General features: G+C 38.9%; 1 pseudogene; it reads right to left on the bottom strand.

Moving 5' to 3' along the window:
* Nucleotides 1–581: 581 nt before the first annotated feature.
* LOC101829408 lies at nucleotides 582–1,510 on the bottom strand (annotated as a pseudogene).
* Nucleotides 1,511–20,225: the final 18,715 nt, after the last annotated feature.

Below are 20,225 nucleotides of genomic sequence, written 5' to 3'. Positions count from 1 at the left end.
CTGTTTTAAATGTAGGTTCCAGAGTAATACCAGAGAGAAAAATAACTCATAAATATAAACACTTTTTGGCTGTGAAATATAGGCTATATTTAATAAAATTAGCAATTCAAATAGTAGATTTCCAGTGTATCAAAAATATAAGTTGGAAAGTATTTAGGACACTGGCCCAGCTATTGTCATAGTAATAATAAGTTACCATTAGTGGACAGAATGTATGGCTATACCATACTATGATATCCTCCTCTTCAAAAATGATGCAAGGGTGAGATTATAAAAAGTATGAAAAATAAACTCTGCAATACACAAATAGATTATCTGTTGAATTATTTTTTTCTGCAATATTTTCCCCTCAGGGAAAATGTCACAGCTTAAAATTGCAAAGATTTCAGAAAATATATGAATAAGATTGACTTAAAACCATCTTACTCACATTTGTTATGAATTTCTTCTACATTGTTTTCTATGTACCTCAATCTATTGAAATGGTCACACTAGATGAGTTAATACCATTCATCTATATATTTTATTAATTTATTCACTATATTTCATACTTCAAGAAATTTACTTTCTTTTTAATCCTTTTATTCCAGTAATGCCACTCTTGTATACACTCTAAGTATTTGATTACACTTCCCGAATCTGCTTGGTCTTGACTCCATAAACAATTGGGTCCATGGCAGCAGGCAGTAGCAGGCAGAGGTTGGCCACTATGATGTGGATGTGGTGGGGAATAGTGCGTCATCCAAAATGATGAGTGAAGAAAATAAAAAAGGCAGGCACATAAGTGATCACAATAGCACAGATATGAGATGTACAGTTTCTGAAGGCTTTGTGACAAGCATCTGAAGAGGACAGGTTCATGACACACAGTGATACAGAATATGCCAAATGCACGAACCTCATGAGCAACTAAGAGACCATAGTTAGCATTGACCTTGATATTGCCACAGGGTATCTTGGCCACAGACATGTGGTCACAGTAGGCATGAAGGATGGTGTTGCCTCAGCAATAGGGCAGGTACTTGGTGAGGAAAGTGAAAGGGGGGATGAATGCCACACTTCTCAAGAATGTAGAAAGCCTAGCCTTGGTAATCAGAGGATTGGTCAGTATGGTCCCGTACCGTAAAGGGTAGCAGATGGCCACATAGCAATCCAGGGCCATGAATATTAGCATACCAGACTCTGTAGCTGTGAAGGTGTGCACAAAGAACATCTGGGCTAGGCAGGCTTTAAATCCAATCTTCTCGAGGTTAAGCCAGAATATACAATGGTACACTGGTAGTACACAGTTTATATCAGTGAAGGAGAGCAGGGTCAGAAAGTAATACGTGGGCTGGTGCAGAGCCTTCTCATGGACAATAAGATACATAAGCCCACAGTTCCCCACAACAGCAATCATGTACATGAAGTAAAATGGCAGAGAGATCCAGACATGTACATCTTTCAGGCCAGGAATACCATTCAGAACAAAGAATTCTGGGGTCAAGCTGGAGCTGTTGGCTCCAGACATAATGGCTAGCAGGATGAGAACATTTTATATTCTTTAACAGTGTCAGTGTTCTGGGGCAAAATATAAACCAACTGTAAGTAGAGGATTAGGGAAATAAATGCAAAAGAATATCACTAAGGTGATTTCTATAGGATATCTGAAACTACAAGTGATTAAACTTCCTCGTAATCATTCTCTGTGGCTTCATGTCCTATTTTTTTAACCTCACAAAACATGTGACAACAGCAAGTCACTCATTCACTCACACCCCAGAAGTACATGCCTGCATTGATTTTATAATTGCTCCGTGCTCACAGTGTTGCTTGGATTATCCAACAGGATCTTTTAAAATATTGTGTTAAGCATCTGTACATTGACTATTGAATAAATACCAACATCAATCACTATTTATGTTACTACCTGTATTGTTAGATCAATCTCAATTCAGAGCATCCGGTTAGATGAGTTTTTCCCTTGACTGACATATCTCAATTAATATTTTTTTTCATCATGCACAGAATCCATACACATTGTGGCTTTGCCTGGGAACTAATAGTGAGGTTTTGAAGCATCCATTATAAAGAAGAAATTGAACTTTTTAACTTTTGAAAGCAGTGGTAATTAACTAATGCCTTCAAGAGTGAATATATATTTCTGGTGACCTAGACAAAGCATTGTAATCTATAATTAACTTGAGGGGACAATGAGATAACCAAGCAAGTAGCCGCTAGAATTTCCATGGGAGAACTGTTCTTTATGTAATGCTGCCTCCGATGCCTCTGCTTCTTCCAACACAAGCAGAAGGCAGAGTGCATCCAAGCCACAATACCAGAAGAAAGAGGCCAGGACACAGGGAGAACCATGAGCTGCTGTGTCTGAATTGCTGACTTAAAAATTAAAACTGATAAACTATCAAAGATACTGGTGCTATGTCCAAATATCAGAAACATAAAAAAGGACATTCATTAAATCACAGACAAATCAGTCAGATGTTTTTTCCATTTTATCAGTATATGCATCAGACTTTCCTTCTAGCTCATCCCCATTCCTGTGTGACTCCTGCGGACTTGCAGAAGTGCTCTCTTCCAGGGACCCACAGTACACACACTTGGCTAGACCCAGAAAGGAGACTTTTATCCTCCTTCCTGTTCTCCATTCAGCTCTCTATCCCCACTTGCCTCAAATCCTGCTGCAGTCCACCTACCTGATACTCTGCTCTCATCCCCATCCCCTGGGGACACTGCCCCTTGGTGTAGATTTCCAAGCCCCCTTAGTTCTTTCTCAATGCCCCCTCAGCTTTTCCTTCTAGCTCATCTCCATTCCTTTGTGATTCTCAGCAGTTCACAGATCATCTCTCTACTAGGGACTCCTCATCTGCCAGACTTAGCAAGGACCCAGAACTTCTGTCTATCAGGGTACCCCCACTACCACACTTGGCTAGGATCCAAAGTGGGCAACAACAACCAAAGAACAGAACCCCCACTCAACAAAGACCAAACAAAATGTCTGCACCAAGATACACTTCACACATCTATGTCCCAATGAAAAAACAAGAAAGATAATATGTCTCCCTCTAGATGCCAGAAACCTATGGTTACAGGATCCAAGAAAAGCAATCATTCTGAAGTGTAAGGCAAGGGCTTCACAATAGTAATACTAGAATGTTGAAGGTACTTTGAGTGGATATGAATAAATGTTTTAATGAAGATAATGAAAACACAAATAATTAACTGGAATAATGAAACAATTCAGAATATGAAAGTAGAAAGAAATAAAACCACCAAAGCAAATCTAAACTGAAGTAAAGCAAGAAATGAAAACTCAGCATGTCAAACCAAAACCTCGAAGATAAGCTTCACCAACACACTAAAATAAAAACGTGACAGAGAAAATTCAGGACTTGAAGACAAGATAGAAGAGATGGATAGCTCAGTCAAAGAAAATACACATGCAGAATTTCTTGCTTCAAGTTTCAGTGAACTGTAATGATCTTCTTCTAGGTGGACTATAGTACCATTTGTATGCAAAAGAAGGGAAAGCAATTTGCTAAGTGTTTATCTCCAAAAATGTAGTAGCAGCCTATTTTGCTTGGTATAAGTTTGTGGAAACCGAGAATCTGCATTAAACCTTATCTCTGAAGTTGATTATCTGGATAGAAGAGGAGAAAGCACGAAGCTTTCCTTGAACAATGTTAAGACTCAAAGGGTCCTCAATGTACAGTTGTATAAGTCAGGGAATGTAGGTGTAGGACAAATCAAAATTACCTTAGCTTACACAAGCAAAGGGGTAGCAAAGTATGAGTTTCCACTTGAAAGTTCATTGATTTCTGTCACCATAGTGGACAGACCGTAATGCTGAGAAACAGCTTCACAAGCTCATGAGATTGGAATAACACCATGCTCAGGTGCAAGAGAGGAAAAAAATCTTATTTTTGATTGTACCTAATGGGAGAGAGACTGAATAAACACAAGAAGTTAGAGAGAGTCCGTCATTGAGGGAGCCTGTCTGTGAGAGATGGTTAGGTTTTCATGTCCTCACCAGATGTTAGGTCGTGCCTGGCTGTGTGAAAGACTTCCATAGAAAGTCGTATACTATCATGTCTTCCCAACACCTTCTACTTTCTGGTTTTCTAACCTTGGGCAAATTCCCATCTCTCTGCCCAGACCATTCTGCTAGAAGCAGTCTTGAACCTAATTATCTATAATTAAGTCAAAACACTTTCCTCCTTAAGGAACCTAAAACTGCCAGAACTTTGCTCTCTCTGTGCAGTTACAGGTAGATTAAAATTTGTGTCATAATTTAGAAGTTTCTATTTCTTTTTATCCCTCAAATAAATAATTATGTACCATTGTATTAGTCAACAACAACAGTTCATTCACTACATCTTCTTTAATTTTCCAAAGCAAGAGTCTTTGGAAGTCATCCCAACTCACCTTAGTGTCAACAAAGACAAGAGTAGTGCTCATGAATGAGCATCAGGGGTTTTCTGACAGTCAGATTCTACCTATAGGCAGCACAGCCTGACTTTGGAGGAATGCATAACTTTGAGTTTGTGTGCATGATTGGGTCTTTTAAGTTCACAGTCCCAAGAGACCCAGAGAGAAGGATAGAACCTTTGTGACTCTTGAGATAATTTCTGCACTTAATAGTTCTTTAAATTCTGGTGAAACTAATGAAAAATAATATCATAGTTTTTCAAAAGGCCTTTAGGGACTGCACATACAAGACCTGCACAGGTTCAAACCAAATCAAATCCCAGCATCAAGAAGAGGAACAGGACATTTACTCCCATCCCTAACCAAGATGCTATTGATACTTACTGGGGAAGGGAAAATCAACTTTCTCCAATTAAGTGTTACTAGATATAGTAAACACACTCAAAGGCAGGCAGGTCCCATGCCCAGGAGTAGATAGATTTGTAAACATAAAACTGACTACATAATTTTGTTGTTTTGTGATAGGTATTTTTTTCTTATTGTTTGTTTTGGTTGTTGTGTTTTATTTGTTTGTTGTTTGGGGAGGACAGGTGGTTGTCAGTACCTAGGATAAGATTCAGAAAGGAAAAATTTGACTAAAATACATTGTATAAAAAAAGAAAAAATGATACTGATGTTTTATGTGTTCTTCTATGTGTAGCTTCTGACCAATAGCTTTGATAGTCATTTAATTATTTTTCATATATCTGATCCCAGGTTAATATCACCACTTTTTCATCTACTGTACACATATGCATATGTATGTACATTAATATACACAGGCACTTACATTTACTCATAGTTGACAAAATTTTTGAAAAAGCCAAAGAGACAGAGAAGGTCAGACACAGAATCATGTATTTTGTAAAACATTATACTGCAGTGTGTTCTATTTAGTTTATAATTGTTCTGAGTTTATCAATTATTCAATATGTATAGACAATGCACATTTGCATAAACACACATATTTGCTCTCTTGAACTTGGCAATCAGTGCTATATATCCCTCCATATATTTCATTGGTTAGATTTTCTCTTAAACATTTCCTTGTGCAAAGATTGACACTGAATGGATTTGGAAAACAAATTTAAATAATTTTGTCATTTCAGATAGTAAATACATCCAACCTAACTAACCAACCCAGCAACAAAACCTTTGACCCACAAACTGTCCTGCCTACAAGATGTGCTGGGGCAATGGTGGCAGGGAGCTTGTGGAAGTGAACAACAAATGACTGGTGTAACTTGAGGCCCAAGCCACCATAGGAAGCCCATGCATGATACAGCCTGGTTGGCCAGGGTGTGGAAACCAGATGGGTCAGAGACCTAGGGTAGAACCAAACACAATTGGCAAAAAGATCAGTGAAATGAATCCTAATGCTATTCTGATATATTCATAGATTGCTGCCTAGCCCAATCATCATCAGAGAGGATATCTCCAGCAACTGATGGGAGCAGATGCAGAGACCCACAGCCAAACATTAGGCAGAGAGAGAGAGAGAGAGAGACAGAGACAGAGACAGAGAGACAGAGAGACAGAGAGACAGAGAGAGACAGAGAGAGATCAAGGACACCAGGACAATATGTCCCACAGAATCAACTAACCAGGGCTCATAGGAGTTCAAAATCTGTATGGATCTGCACTAGGTCCTCTGCATATATGTTTGGTTGTTTAGTTTGGGGTCTTTGTAGGACACCTAACAGTAGGAGTACAGGTATATCTGACATTTTTGTCTACTTTTGGAACCCTTTACATCCTACTGGGTTGCCTCATCCAGCATTTATATGAAGATTTGAGCCTAGTCTTATTTCATTTTGTTATGCTGTGTTTGGTTGAAATGCCTAGGAGGCCTGCTTTTTTTGGAAGGGAAATGGAGGAGCAGTAGATCTGTAGTACAAGAGGAGGGTAGCTGGGAGAAGTGGAGGGAGGGGAACCTGTAGTTGGAATATACTGTATGATAAAAGAATAAACAAAATGAAAAAATAATGAATATAGAAAAAATTTAGTTTCACATAGCCTAGATTCTTTTGTCCTGATACACTACCCTATGACCAATGACTAAATCAAAAGGCTGTTCTTAAACATAATATCTAGTCCTGACCTGGCTTGTTTCTACATTGTAAACTCTATTGACACATGCCTCCTCATTATCCTATGGTAGCTATTCATGTTTGGTGTTTTTATCCTTCAATTAATGTACAAATTATGGACTCTTTGCAAGTAGTATCAGTGATCTTAGCTCCTCACATACTCTGCCTTCCTCTAAGTGTTTTCTTATGTCCATTGGGTTGTATTCCATTGAATAGCATGAGTATCTACACATTACATTCATGTATTAAGAGACTCAGCTTGATTTACTTTGCTAAGTCTAAATGCTATACATCAGAGTAATCAAAGACAGAAATCGTGGAAAATCACAAAAGTTAAGGAGGAGCTTAGGATAGCTCAGGAGTTAAGAGGGTTTGCTCATCTCACTCAAGACCAGAGTTTGATTCCTAGCACCCATGTTGGGTACTTCACAACTGCTTGAAACTACAGCTCCTGGGGACCATATACCTTTTTGCCAACACAGTTGCCTGTAGTCACAAGGACAAACATAAATATAAATAAAAATAAACTATAAAGTTAAATAATTAGTTAAAAATACATGATAAGAGAAACTTGCAATTCTCAACCATCCCTAGACATCTTAGCACAATATCCCCTTCAAAGCTTTTCTGTATTCCCCAGCAATTAGTGTTGTATGATGACATTCATTAAAAAGTTCTTTTTAAAAAAACAACCACAAAAAACAAGAAGGCCCAGGGACTTCTGCCTATTTTGTTTAGAGATATCCCCCCATGATAAAAAGAAACACAAGAACTTTGGTGGCAATGCTTAGTAAAAAAAAAACTATTAATAGATATAAAGAGGTACAAACTGTCAAGGTCATGTATAGAAATACATGTCATTTAGAATATCTTTATTAATGTTTCTTTTCTTGTAGCCAATGACCACCTACTATTTTTGAACTCACATTAGTAAGTAGTCTTCCATGAAATCATATATATTGGTAACCTTATTTTAACAAATCATACAAAAATTTTGACCATGCTTCCGTCAACTCCTCCAGAACTTCCCTACCTCCCTACTCACACAACTTCATGTATTTCCTCCCTCAAAGTTAAAATCAGGCAAGCATCATAGAACAAAAATTAAAACATATGACACAGCAAAAAACTGTCAAAATGAAATAGATTTCCCCCATATATGCACACAAACCACGGAATGTATTTTGTTCGTAATTATTTTAAACAAAAATCTCTACCTTCTAATCTCACCATGGGATGGGAGTTCCTGAACATCTTTCCTTTAGGAACTGGTCATCATTAAGAGTTTTAATTCCCCATAAGGCTGTGGAGTCCCTGGATTCTGCTGACACATTTTACAATGAACCTTGGTCTTCAGAGGGTACAAGATTTATGTATGTTTCCTGTGGAATTTCAGCTGGGCCACACACAGTGTTAAGGTGAAGCCAGCTTCTGCCATCATACATGATCTGAGTCATATTGCTGAAATGAGCAGGCCTCAGACTCCTCTGTAGCTTTATTTCAGTTAAAGATTGATCTCTCCTGCCCAGGGAATCAGATCCCAGGTTCATTATGCAATAAAGCTGGGTATCATTTCAATCTGCCTCTTTCACCACAAGAAACAAATGGTTAGGAAGTGACCTGTCCAGGATACTATCTGTGATTTGTTAGCCTAAGAAAAATTAAGATGTTCATGGCACATTCAAAGTAGATACAGCATTGTGTGAGATGGGGAGTCTCGTGTCAAGGTGAGATGCTCTCAACACGTCTTTTATAATACACCTAAACCTCCATTTATTCATTAGTCTCAAGCATTCATTACCAGAGATAGACATGCAGGATTGTACAAGAAGCGCACCAAGACCCCTTAAACCAATGGACAAATGGGTCAGCACTATTCTCTAACCACTAGGCTGCCTTTACTATTTCCTTCCCTTTCTTCAGTTCAATGAGATCAACAATTAATAAATGGGACCTCCTGAAACTGAGAAGCTTCTGTAAGGCAAAGGACACAGTCAGCAAGACAAAAAGCCAGCCCACAGAATGGGGCTATTCACTAACCCCACATCTGACAGAGGGCTGATCTCCAAAATTTACAAAGAATTCAAGAAGCAATTCTCCAAAACACCAAAGGATCCAATTAAAAAGTGGGCTGCAGAACTAAATAGAGAATTTTCAATAGAGGAGTCTAAAATGGCTGAGAGGCACTTAAGAAAGTGCTCAACATCCTTAGCCATCAGGGAAATGCAAATCAAAACAACTCTGCCATGCCATCTCACTCCTGTCAGAATGGCTAAAATAAAAAACACCAATGACAATGTGTGCTGGAGAGGATGTGGTAAAAGGGGAACACTCCTCCATTGCTGGTGCGAGTGCCAACTTGTTCAGCCACTTTGGAAATCAGTAAGGAGATTCCTCAGAAAAATGGGAATAAACCTACCACAAGACACAGCAACTCCATTCTTAGGCATATATCCAAAAGATGCCCATTCATACAACAAGGATGTCTGTTCCACTATGTTCATAGCAGCATTGTTTGTAATAACCAGAACTTGGAAGCAACCTAGATGTCCCTCAACCGAAGAGTGGATAGAGAAAATGTGGTACATTTACACATGGAGTACAATTCAGCAGAAAAAAACAATGGAATACTGAGATTTGCAGGCAAATGGATGGCACTAGAAGAAACCATCCTGAGCGAGGTAACCCAGTCAAAAAAGAGAAACATGGCATGTACTCTCTCATATGTGGATTTTAGACATAGATCTGGGGAGTGCCAGCTTACAATCCCATGGCCAGAGAGTCTGGGAAACAGAACCTTCATTCAGTGGCTGATGGAAGAAGAGGCAGACTCCCATGGCTAAGCACTGAGCTGAACTCAAGAAAGCCAGTAACAGAGAGGGAGGACTGATCACCAAAGGGATTGAGACTGGGCTGCTTTAACCCCCAGAAACAGCTGACCTGACAAGGGTTAGCTCATCAGCCTGGGAATCCAGCATGGGACTGATCAAGACCCCGTGAATGTGGGTGTCAGTGAGGAGGCCTAGGTAATCTATTGAGCCTTGGGCAGTAGATCAGTATTTATCCCGGGTATACACATGGACTTTGGGTGCCCATCCAACAATGAGAGATGCACTCTCACCCTGAACTCTTGGGGGAGGGTCTAGACCCTGCCCTGGATGAAATGACAGACTATGGAACCCCCATGGAGGTCCTTACCCTCCCTGTGGAAATGAGGAGATATTGGGGGGTTTGGGGGGAGGGCACGAGAGGAGGGGAAGGAAATGGAGAGGGACCTAGAACTAACTTGTGAAGCAACCTTGTTTCTAATTTAAATTTAAATTTAAACATAAATAATAAAAATTAAAAAATCATAAAATAAACATATGGGCACCTGACATTTATATCTGGGTAACAGTAATCTATTCACATATACTGTGTGTACCATATGTTATAGTTCACAACATATATGTAACTAGATGTAATAACTTATTTAAATCCACATTGTATTTAACATAGGTATTAATTATCTACTTAAAGTCCAAACACACCTTGAAGAAGAATTATCAGAAAGAACAGTTCAAGCACATACATGTGAACATACATCTTCAAAAGAGCAAACTGGGTACGAGTCAGATGAACAGAGGGATTTTTTCATTTTTATGTTGGGCACATTTTTATTACAATTTGTACAAATATGCAAATATAATTGGCACTAAAATTAACATTCTTGCTAAAGAAAAGTGAGTGGATATAATACGTGAACCATGCATAACTAGTCTAAGAAGTAAAAAATGTTTCAAAGATTAGAGAGTTGGTGTATTGCTCAATTCATGTTATTAGAAACAAAACATCAGATTGAAGTAAAGGATGTATGAAGTAAAAGTTCAGAGCATGATTTATCACCTGTCATCCATGTCAGTAACCAAAACTAATATATCTCATACATGTACCCCCTTACATGGTGTCTCACTCTCAAAGGCAAACAAGATCCTAATGTCTAACAACCTAAAACAGTTTGCTTGTTCCTGACCTTTATGCAAATGAAAGCATATATTTCATGTCATTTATTCATTAAGCCCAAACTATGTTGTCAGTTAATTTGATGTTAATGAATTGATGAATATTGCCATAACACCTGCTTCTAGGCAGTATAAGTGCGCATTCCATGATTGACATTCTCTTAAAGGGTTTTTTTGTGATCATGTGTGTGAATTACAAATGAATATATATCTGGGAAATTTGGGATTAGAAAACAGATAACATAGGACAGAAGAATAAACTGCAAGTGATGTTATGAACACAGTTAAAATGAGGAAATAAGCACATATATTGCTGATGATAGGCAATATATTGTCAGCTACCAATATTTTTAAAGCAATCAACTCTAAGACTAGTGATCCAAACACTACTGTAATGTCTGTAAGATTGCAACTCCGGATATATCAGGATGCTAAGTACACTACTGGGAATTATCTGCTGAACTATTTTTATCTTCCATCATAGACTGAAATTCCTCAGGATACAATCGTTCCTGAGGATACAATCTTTCCTAAGTACATCAGGGACTACATCTTCATATGCTCTTTTTTAATTTTAGAATATCACATTCAAAATATTACACACACACATACAAACACACACACACACACACACACAGTCTGTTTTTTGAGACAGGGTTTCTCTGTGTAACCCAGGAAATTCTGGAATTTGGTCTATAGATCAGGCTGGCCTCAAATTCAGAGATCTACCTGCCTCTGCCTCTCAAGCGCTGGTATTAATGTCATGCAACACCAGAGCCTGCCATGATATTAAAATACATTTAAAATGAAACAACTGAGTGGTATATATGATGTATTTAGTGTCTTTGACAAATTTTATTATCATAAATTTCTGTAGATTATTTGGAATTATTCAGATGTATATCCTGCTTCTCTGCCTTTTTCTTATCTTTGTATAATACTAGCAACTCTCTGCTATAGGGTATTAACCAGAAGCAGTTTTAGCAGATATCTTTGTTTTTTACTAATCACTGACGGGGTATGATAATTTGAATGAGAAATGTCCCCTAGTCACAGATCTTTAAATACTTTGTTCCCAAGTGGCAGCACTGTTTGGGGAGGCTTATGTGATAAAACCTTGCTGGATGAAGTATGCCACTTGGGGTAGACTTTGAGATTAAAGTCTTTGACTACTTCTATTTTGCTTTCTCTGCTTTCTGCTTGTGAATAAGGATGTGAGCTCTCAGGTTCCCATTCTTGCTTACAAATACATTGCTTGTTTCTAATGCCTTCTTACTATCCCTCTGGAACCATGAGCCCAAATAATTTCCTCTTTCTATAAATTGTTCTAGTGTTGGCATTTTAACACAGGAATAGAAAATAAATAATACATTTAAGTATAATGAGTCATCCTAGATTTACAGAAAACTGGTTCCAACAGTCATATGAAGAGTTGGAATTACAATGTAGAAGCATAGCCAGGTAACAAAACTAGAACCATTTAAAACATATCTTGAATGCTGAAGGAATAGTCTTTGTCTAAATGCCTGCAGACATTCATACCAGTTTGCAATGTGTTTATAGATTATAGCACTCACATATTTTCAAGTATACCTCTATATGTACCCCAAATTTCCTGTTATTGGTGTCCCAGGTATAAATGGCTTTAGTTAAAACATCAAACTGTTTTGTTTATCCTTCGTCCGGACGCATCACCATCCCTGACCTCAAGCTCTATTATAGAGCTATAGTCCTGAAAACAGCTTGGTATTGGCACAAAAATAGACAGGTAGACCAATGGAATCGAATTGAAAATCCGGGTATTAACCCACACACATACGAACATCTGATCTTTGACAAAGAAGCTAAAAATATACAATGGAATAAAGAAAGCATCTTCAACAAATGGTGCTGGCATAATTGGAGACTGGCATGTAGAAGAATGCGGATCGATCCATGTCCTTCTCTCACTATTCTTATGTCTGCCCTCTGTCGGTCTGTCTCTCTGTTTTTTTCTGTGTGACTGTTTGTGTATGTGTGATGCATTCCTGTGATAATAGGACACTTGGAATTTTACAGCAGCATGCAGAAGTCCTTGGAAAATGTTGGTTGCCTGGTTTCTTGACGAAATTTTCTGCGAATTAGTGTTTGAGACAGTGACTCACACTGGACTGGAAGCTCATCAGTATGGTTGTGCTGGCTGCCTAGCACATTCCAATGACCTCCTTATCTTCACACTAAATGAAGTCTGTCAAGGTGATATTGTCTTAGTTAGGTTTTCATTGTTGTGAAGAAACATAATGCCATGGCAACTCTTAAAAAGAAAATATTTAATTGGGGTGGCCTGTTTACAATTTCAAAGGTTCAGTTCATTCTCATCATAGTGGGTAGCATGCAAGTGTGCAGACAGACATAGTACTGGCAAGGGAGCTGAGAGTCCCACATCTTATGAACAACAAGAAGTAGACTGACACTCTCAGGTGTATCTTGATCATAGGAAATTACAAAACCTATCTCACAGTGACACACTTTCTCCAACAAGGCCATACCCACTCCATCAAAGTCATGCCTCTTAATAGTGCCACTCCCTATGAGATTGTGGGGGCCAATTTCATTTAAACTCTCATGAATGTTAACATCTTTATGTGGGTCCGAAAAGTACAACAGCCCACATCTCTGTGCTTGGGCATTTCCAGTAACCTCACTTTTTTCTCCCTTGCTATGTGGTATGTTCTTCTCCTGAGATCGCATCTTGAGTTCATTTCCTCTTCTGGGTGGTTGACAGTTCCTTTGTCCCTACCAACTCTATTCTGCTTTATGTTCCATTCTCTTCTTCATTTTCTAATATGAAAACAGTTTTCTGAGCTTACTTGCTATGGTTTTAGTTTTCCTGACACATAGTTTGGGCCTACATGTCTGTTATTTCCAGTTAGAGGAATCCCATGTTTGCACTGCCTAGATAGCTGGAGAAGACTATTTTTTTTTTTGGTTTTTACGAGACAGGGTTTCTCTGTATTGTTTCAGAGGCTATCAGTCCAGCCCGGCCTCGAACTCACAGAGATCTGCCTGCCTCTGCCTCCCGAGTGCTGGGATTAAAGGCATGCACCACCAACGCCCAGCCCTGGAGAAGACTATTATAGACACCCTGAGTCTTCTTCTAAAACTCCTAAAGGAATAAATAAAAATACCATGAGTTGAGGCAAGGCTGTAGGTTCAGGCCTCCAATATCATCTCTATAGAAGCAAAGGTGATGATATAAGGAGTTCAAGAAGAGCACATAGAAGAAGCTCAAGATCAATATGGCCCACAAGGCATCTTGAGTTAGAAAACAAAAACAAAAACATAAAATACAATTTGCTTGGTGTGTTCTACCTAAACCTTAATGTTATTCCATTTCAGTCAAAGAATGGAGGATTGTTGAAGGGATCATCCCAGCCTACACTAAATGTGAACTCAAGAAACCCTGTCCTAGGAATTAAGATGCTACTTTATGAGAACACAAATCACCTCATTATTCTTTTTTGATCATTTTAAATGCAAAAATTGAAATTACATCATTCCAGACTTTCATCAATGCTTCTTACTCCTATTTTGTTATATTCAAATTGTCTAATTCATGACATTATAATTCTTCTAGAAATCGCTTTCATTTCAGAATCCATGATTTCAAAACTCTGATGGATATTCTAGGTTATTAACTTGACTCAATTTGGAATTAAGAAAAAAATAGCACACACCAGTGAGGATTTTTCGGTTTGTTTTAAGTAGGACATGCACTTCTAATGCAGATTTCAGAAGTAAGAAGGCAAACTTTCTATCCATATATATTTTTTTCTTTTTTTTATTAATATGTTTTTTATTTTCCATTTTAAATTTAGATAAGAAACAAGGTTGCTTCACAAGTCAGTACGAGGTCCCTCTCCCTTTCCCTCCCCTCCTCCCGTGCCCTCCCCCCATCCCCCCCCCCCCGCTATCCCCTCATTCCCCCAGGGAGGGTGAGGCCCTCCATGGGGGTGTCCATAGTCTGTCATTTCATATAGGACAGGGCCTAGACCCTTCCCCAAGAGTTCAGGGTGAGAGTGCACCTCACATTGTTCTATGGGAGTCCAGAGACCGTGTGTATACTTGGGATGGGTACTGATCTGCTGTCCAAGGCTCAATAGATTACCTAGGCCTCCTCACTGACACCCAGATTCAGGGGGTCTTGATCAGTCCCATGCTGGATTCCCAGGCTGATGCCTGGGATTCAAGAGTTAACCTTTGTCTGATCAGCTGTTTCTGGGGGTTCAACCAGCCCAGTCTTAATCCCTTTGATCATCAGTCCTCCCTCTCTGATACTGGCTTTCTTGAGTTCAGCTCAGTACTTAACCAGCCAGTAAATGAAGTTTCTGTTTCCCAGACTCTCTGGCAATAGGATTGTAGGCTGGCACTCCCCAGATCTATGTCTAAAATCCATATATGAGAGAGTACATGCCATGCTTCTCTTTTTGTGATTGGGTTACCTCACTCAGGATGGTTTCTTCTAGTGTCATCCATTTATTTTGAAGTCAGAAAATCATCCACTAATCTGAGCAATACCTTCTTCTGGAAGCCTATACAGGACCTTGGAAGAAAGTTTTTGATTTTTGCCTCACTAGCAAGTCAACTTCTTCACTGGCATTAGAGACTGACATTTGGAATTCTGCTCTCTACTGAAGACCACCTGAGACATGCAGCTTTAGGAACTGGCAGCTGCTGGATTCTTGGACATTCTATTCACAGTCAGTCGTTGTTGGATTACATAGACCATGGAAAATTGTCACAAAGCACCTCTCTCTTTCTCTCTCATTTCAGTCTGTAAAATCTTTTACTATAGAGAATCCTAACTAATACTACTAACTCACATTTTCCATAGAATACATGAAAATTTCCAGTTGTAAACCCACTGTGTGGCATTTCTCACATTTACACATGAAGCAAACCACCATTTACAAAGCAACGCAATCTCTCTATTCTCCCTTCATCCCTTCACCTGTCTCCCTCTGTCCACCTTTATATACTTCTCCCACTCCACTACCCCTCCAAAATCTCTTCATTTCCATCTCTGTGCCTCTACCACTGCTTATTCCTCACCAATTCTCTTCATTTACATTCTCTGTCCCTCCCACCTCCATGTCTATGTACACCCTAATTGACCACCTCCATGTAACTTTTCCTCCCTCTTCAGCCTCACCCTCAAGCTTATTTTTCCTCTGTTACAAATAGGGTATCACTACATATCCAAGGCTAACCCGGGGTCTTTACGTAGCCCAGAATGCCCTTGAACACACAGAAATACTCTTGTCTCTGCTTCCTGAGCATACTTTGGGAAAGCATGTAGAATTAAATTGTGAACCACATGGAAAAATATTCTCACCACATTTGACCACAATTTCAATAGCATATATATGATATATCATGAATGTGAGCAACTTTTTTATTTAAAATGTGTGTGTTTATCAATAAACATGTATATCTGAACTACAAATATGTTAGGAAATTAAACATGTATGTCAAATGCTCACAAGCATAGAAGATAAGGTCTAGGGTGACTAAATAAGTAGAAGAGGTGAAAATAAGTATGAACATGTATAACATGTTGTCTTCCTGCCACCTGCCTGGGCCTTGTCGAGTTGTCTGAACCCCAAATAACACACAGTACACTGTATTAATTATGAAGCTCTTGACCATTTGCTATTGTTTCCCATTGGCTAGCTCTGACTTAATTATTGACCCATAATTACTAACATATGTTTTTATAAGGGCTTATCCTTCCAAGAACACAGACTTACATCCCCTCTTCCTGGAAATCACAAGGCAATGACTCCCTTCACTATATTTCCTCCTAGACTCCTAGTCCCATCCATCTTGATTCCCTATTGGCCAACAGTGCTTTATTGACATATACACAGGACTTTTCCATCATCTCCTCTTTTCTGTCAAAATAAAAAGAAAGGTTTTAACTTTAACATAGTCAAATTATATATAACAGAACAGTTATCAAGCAAGAACTATAGTTACAATATTTTGCCCATTAACATTTAGTAAGATTTAACTTACCTTTTATCATAACTATGGAAAACTATAACTACAACTATCTGTCTTTAACTCCATCAAATCCACAGAAGGCTAATATATAAACACTAGAATTGACAGAGACATCTCACTTCCTGGACCGTCATGCAAAGTTCCTCTGTAACATTGGGGCTTCTATCTTCACCCCATAGGCCACAGTGTGTCTGTAAGACTTCTGAGTAAAGCAGGAATATTTCATCCTGTCTACCTATATGGTCATTTTTCTGTGTTCTGAAGAAAGTCCAGCAGATTCTTCCATGATGCAGGAATCCTGAAGGACTGTCCAAATTCTCTAGTCACATTTCTGTGTGTCCTCCATATCCAGATTATACAGCAAGAGTCAAACAGTCTATGCAAGAGCAGTTTCTTGCCCAAATGGCTAATCTTACCATGTTGAAAGTAAATTCCACAACGAGTTTCTTCCATGGCCATCCTCCTCTCAGATGTAATTGATATGTCAGGAACAGACATTTCTCTTTGCCAAGAAAACCCTTATACCATTTTAAATGTCATTTTCTGAAGGTGTTTGAAAGGTGTGAAGACTGTCTATCTGTCTCAAATATATCTCTATATATAGAAAACCTAACTAACCTAGCTACAATTTCTGACTATTATAGGTACTATCTATAATCTGCATGTAATTATGTATTACATTTTTAAAAGATCACTAAAAACACAGTATATAATCAAAATGGGAAATACACACATCACAAATTTGACCTTAAATTTGTATTAATAGATGAAACACCATCCAAATACAAAGTATTCATTTCTATAGCATAACCTCCTTTTACCTTTAAAAAGATATTGGTTGTGATTATAAGCAACCCCATTAAAGACAACAAAGATTTTTAAATAATATTTGGGAATTTGGACGCTTCTCATTTTAAATTCCTTCCTGCTGATAGGGGTTGCTGTCCATACCATGGGGACAAATTTCCTGTAATGGCCAACAGTGCTTTATTTACATATACACAGGACTTCCCCATCAAACATGTTTTAGTCATGATTTTCTAGAGTGAAATAACTTCTATATAAATAAAGGGGGATTAATTAGAATAATTTGCATGATAATCCAGTTTTTGGCTAATCCACCAGTGACTGAACATAATTGGAAAGTGCAAGGGTTCAATAGTTGCTCAGGACAGAAGCCTAAATGTCTTACCTGGTCTTCAATGTATGCTGGAATCTCTAAGAAATAGGCTATCATGACAGTGATTAAACAAACTCGCTAAGAATACGAGAATAAGGAGGCAAATGGAAAAAGTTGCCTTCTTCTCTGACCCCAAATGGCCTCCCAGCAGAAGCTGTTGCACATGTTAGGTCTGGATTAAAGATCTGCATTTAAGATGAGTCTTCCTACCTCAACGATTCTGATCAAAGGTTGATTTTCCCACTTCAAATTACCAAAACCCCACATAGGTGTGCACTATACTTTTCCTTCTTTGAAAAATCCAGATGTAGTCAAATGGAAAAACCAAATGTAGTCATAATGTCCCCAGGAATCTTAGATCAAACAAATACACTCCTGAAAGGACCCTTACCTTAACACAAAAGATAAATGATCCAGAGACAGATATTGTCCTTCAAACTGAAGATAAGGAAAGCAAAATAGCCACACACTAGCTCTCACTTAAAGAGCAGTCTGAGAGGCTGATTCACACACCACATCTTCACCAATCCTCAAACTGCTGCCTCTCCTCATTGTGACTAGAGAATTGTGACACTAGAAGGTCTCCTTATTCTCCCGGGGAATCAAGGGCTCCTTTTGTCAGAGAGACAGTATGAATGCCTGATCTTGAATTTGCTCCTGCCCTATGTACCTCCCTAAATCTGGGATTAAAGACATGAGTTCTGTCTCTCTTTCAGACTGATTTAGTGTCATATATCAATGGGTGACCTTGAATTTAGAAAAATCTGTGTACCTGTCAATCCTGAGTACTGAAGCGATCAGACTTTAGTCCTGTTTTGGATAAGCCACACCCACAGTTGCCTTAGGTAATTGGAGGCTTGTAGGGGATAAGGAGTTTGGGCAGTGGGCAGGGATTATGGGTGTGGTCATAGGTCTGGGCTATAAAAGCTTGTGCATTTGGCCCAGGGTCTCTCTTGATATACTTTGCAGAAGGGAAAAAGCAGCCTCTTGCTCCCAGAGAAGCCTGGAGCAAAGTGTTTGGAAGTAGATTCTGGAGACATGGAGGCAGCTCAGTGGCTCTCAGAAGGTGAGTCTCACTGTAAGAAGTTTCTAGTTTGCAAGTCCTCAAGCCATACTGCTGAGCCTCGGGTGTCTTGGTGTTGTTTTCCTTCAGCAGATTCGACCTTGTCAGCTCCTGTGGCCGCAGACCTCCACCAGGATAAAGCTCAGGAGGCAGCAGAGCTGGCTGGCAGGGGCAAGTTCAGTGCGAACTGCAAGAAAGCCCCTCGGCGTGGTGCGGGTCTCGTGAACACAGGCAACAGCTGCTAAGTGAATGCAGCTTTGCAGTGTCTGACACACACATGCCACCTCTTGCCAACGACCTGCTCTCCCGGGCGCACTCTCGGAGCTATTGCCACCGGGATGGCTGCACAATGTGTGCTCTTAATTTTTCTCAGGCTAACAAATCACAGATAGTATCCTGGACAGGTCACTTCTTGACCATTTGTTTCTTGTGATGACACAGGCAGATTGAAATGACACCCAGCTTTATTGTATAATGAACCTGGAATCTGATTCCCTGGACAGGAGAGATCAATCATTACCTTAAATAAAGCTGCAGAAGAGTTCAAGCCCTGCTCATGTCAGCAATACGACTCAGATCATGTATGATGGCAGAAGCTGGCTTCACCTTAACACTGTGTGTGGCCCAGCTGAGATTCCACAGGCAACATACATCATGATGTACTCTCTGAAGAACAAGTTTCCATGTAAAAGCTGTCAGCAGTATCCATGGACCCCTCAGCCATATGGCAAATAGTGACACAAGGTGCTGAATGTATGGGGAATTAAAAAAATCCCTCTTAATCATAGCCAGTCTCTAAAGGAGAGATGTTCATGAACTCCCACCCCACGTTGAGATTGGAAGGTAGAGATTCTTGTTTAAAATAATTAGGAACAAAATACATTCTGTGGTTTGTGTATGTATATAGTGGATGTCTGTTTCATTTTGGTAAATTTTTGTTTTGTCGTTTGTTTTCATTTTTGCTCTTTGATGCTTGCCTGTTTTTAATTTTGAGGGAGGAAAATACATGAATTTGGGTCAGTAGGGAGGTAGGGAAATTCTTGGAGGAGTTGAGGGAAACATGGTCAAAATTTTTGTATGATTTGTTAAAATAAAATTTAAAAGAAGGTTACCTATATATATGATTTCATGGAAGACTACTTACTACTGTTAGTTCAAAAATAGTAGGTCGTCATTGGCTAAAAGAAAAGAAACATTAATAAAGTTATTTTAAATAACATATGTTTCTATTCATGCCCTTGAGAGTTTGTACATATTTATATCTATTAATGGTTATTTTTTACTAAGTATTGTCACCATGGTTCTTGTGTTTCTTTTTATCATGGGGGAATATCTCTAAACAAAATAGGCAGAAGTCCCTGGGCTTTTTCATTTTTGGGTTT

The sequence above is a fragment of the Mesocricetus auratus genome, unplaced genomic scaffold, assembly GCF_017639785.1.
Source record: "Mesocricetus auratus isolate SY011 unplaced genomic scaffold, BCM_Maur_2.0 Super-Scaffold_4256, whole genome shotgun sequence".
Classification (NCBI taxonomy): Eukaryota; Metazoa; Chordata; class Mammalia; order Rodentia; family Cricetidae; genus Mesocricetus; species Mesocricetus auratus.
The sequence above is the reverse complement of the archived record's forward strand: the minus strand, read 5'-3'. Positions and strand labels throughout refer to the sequence as shown.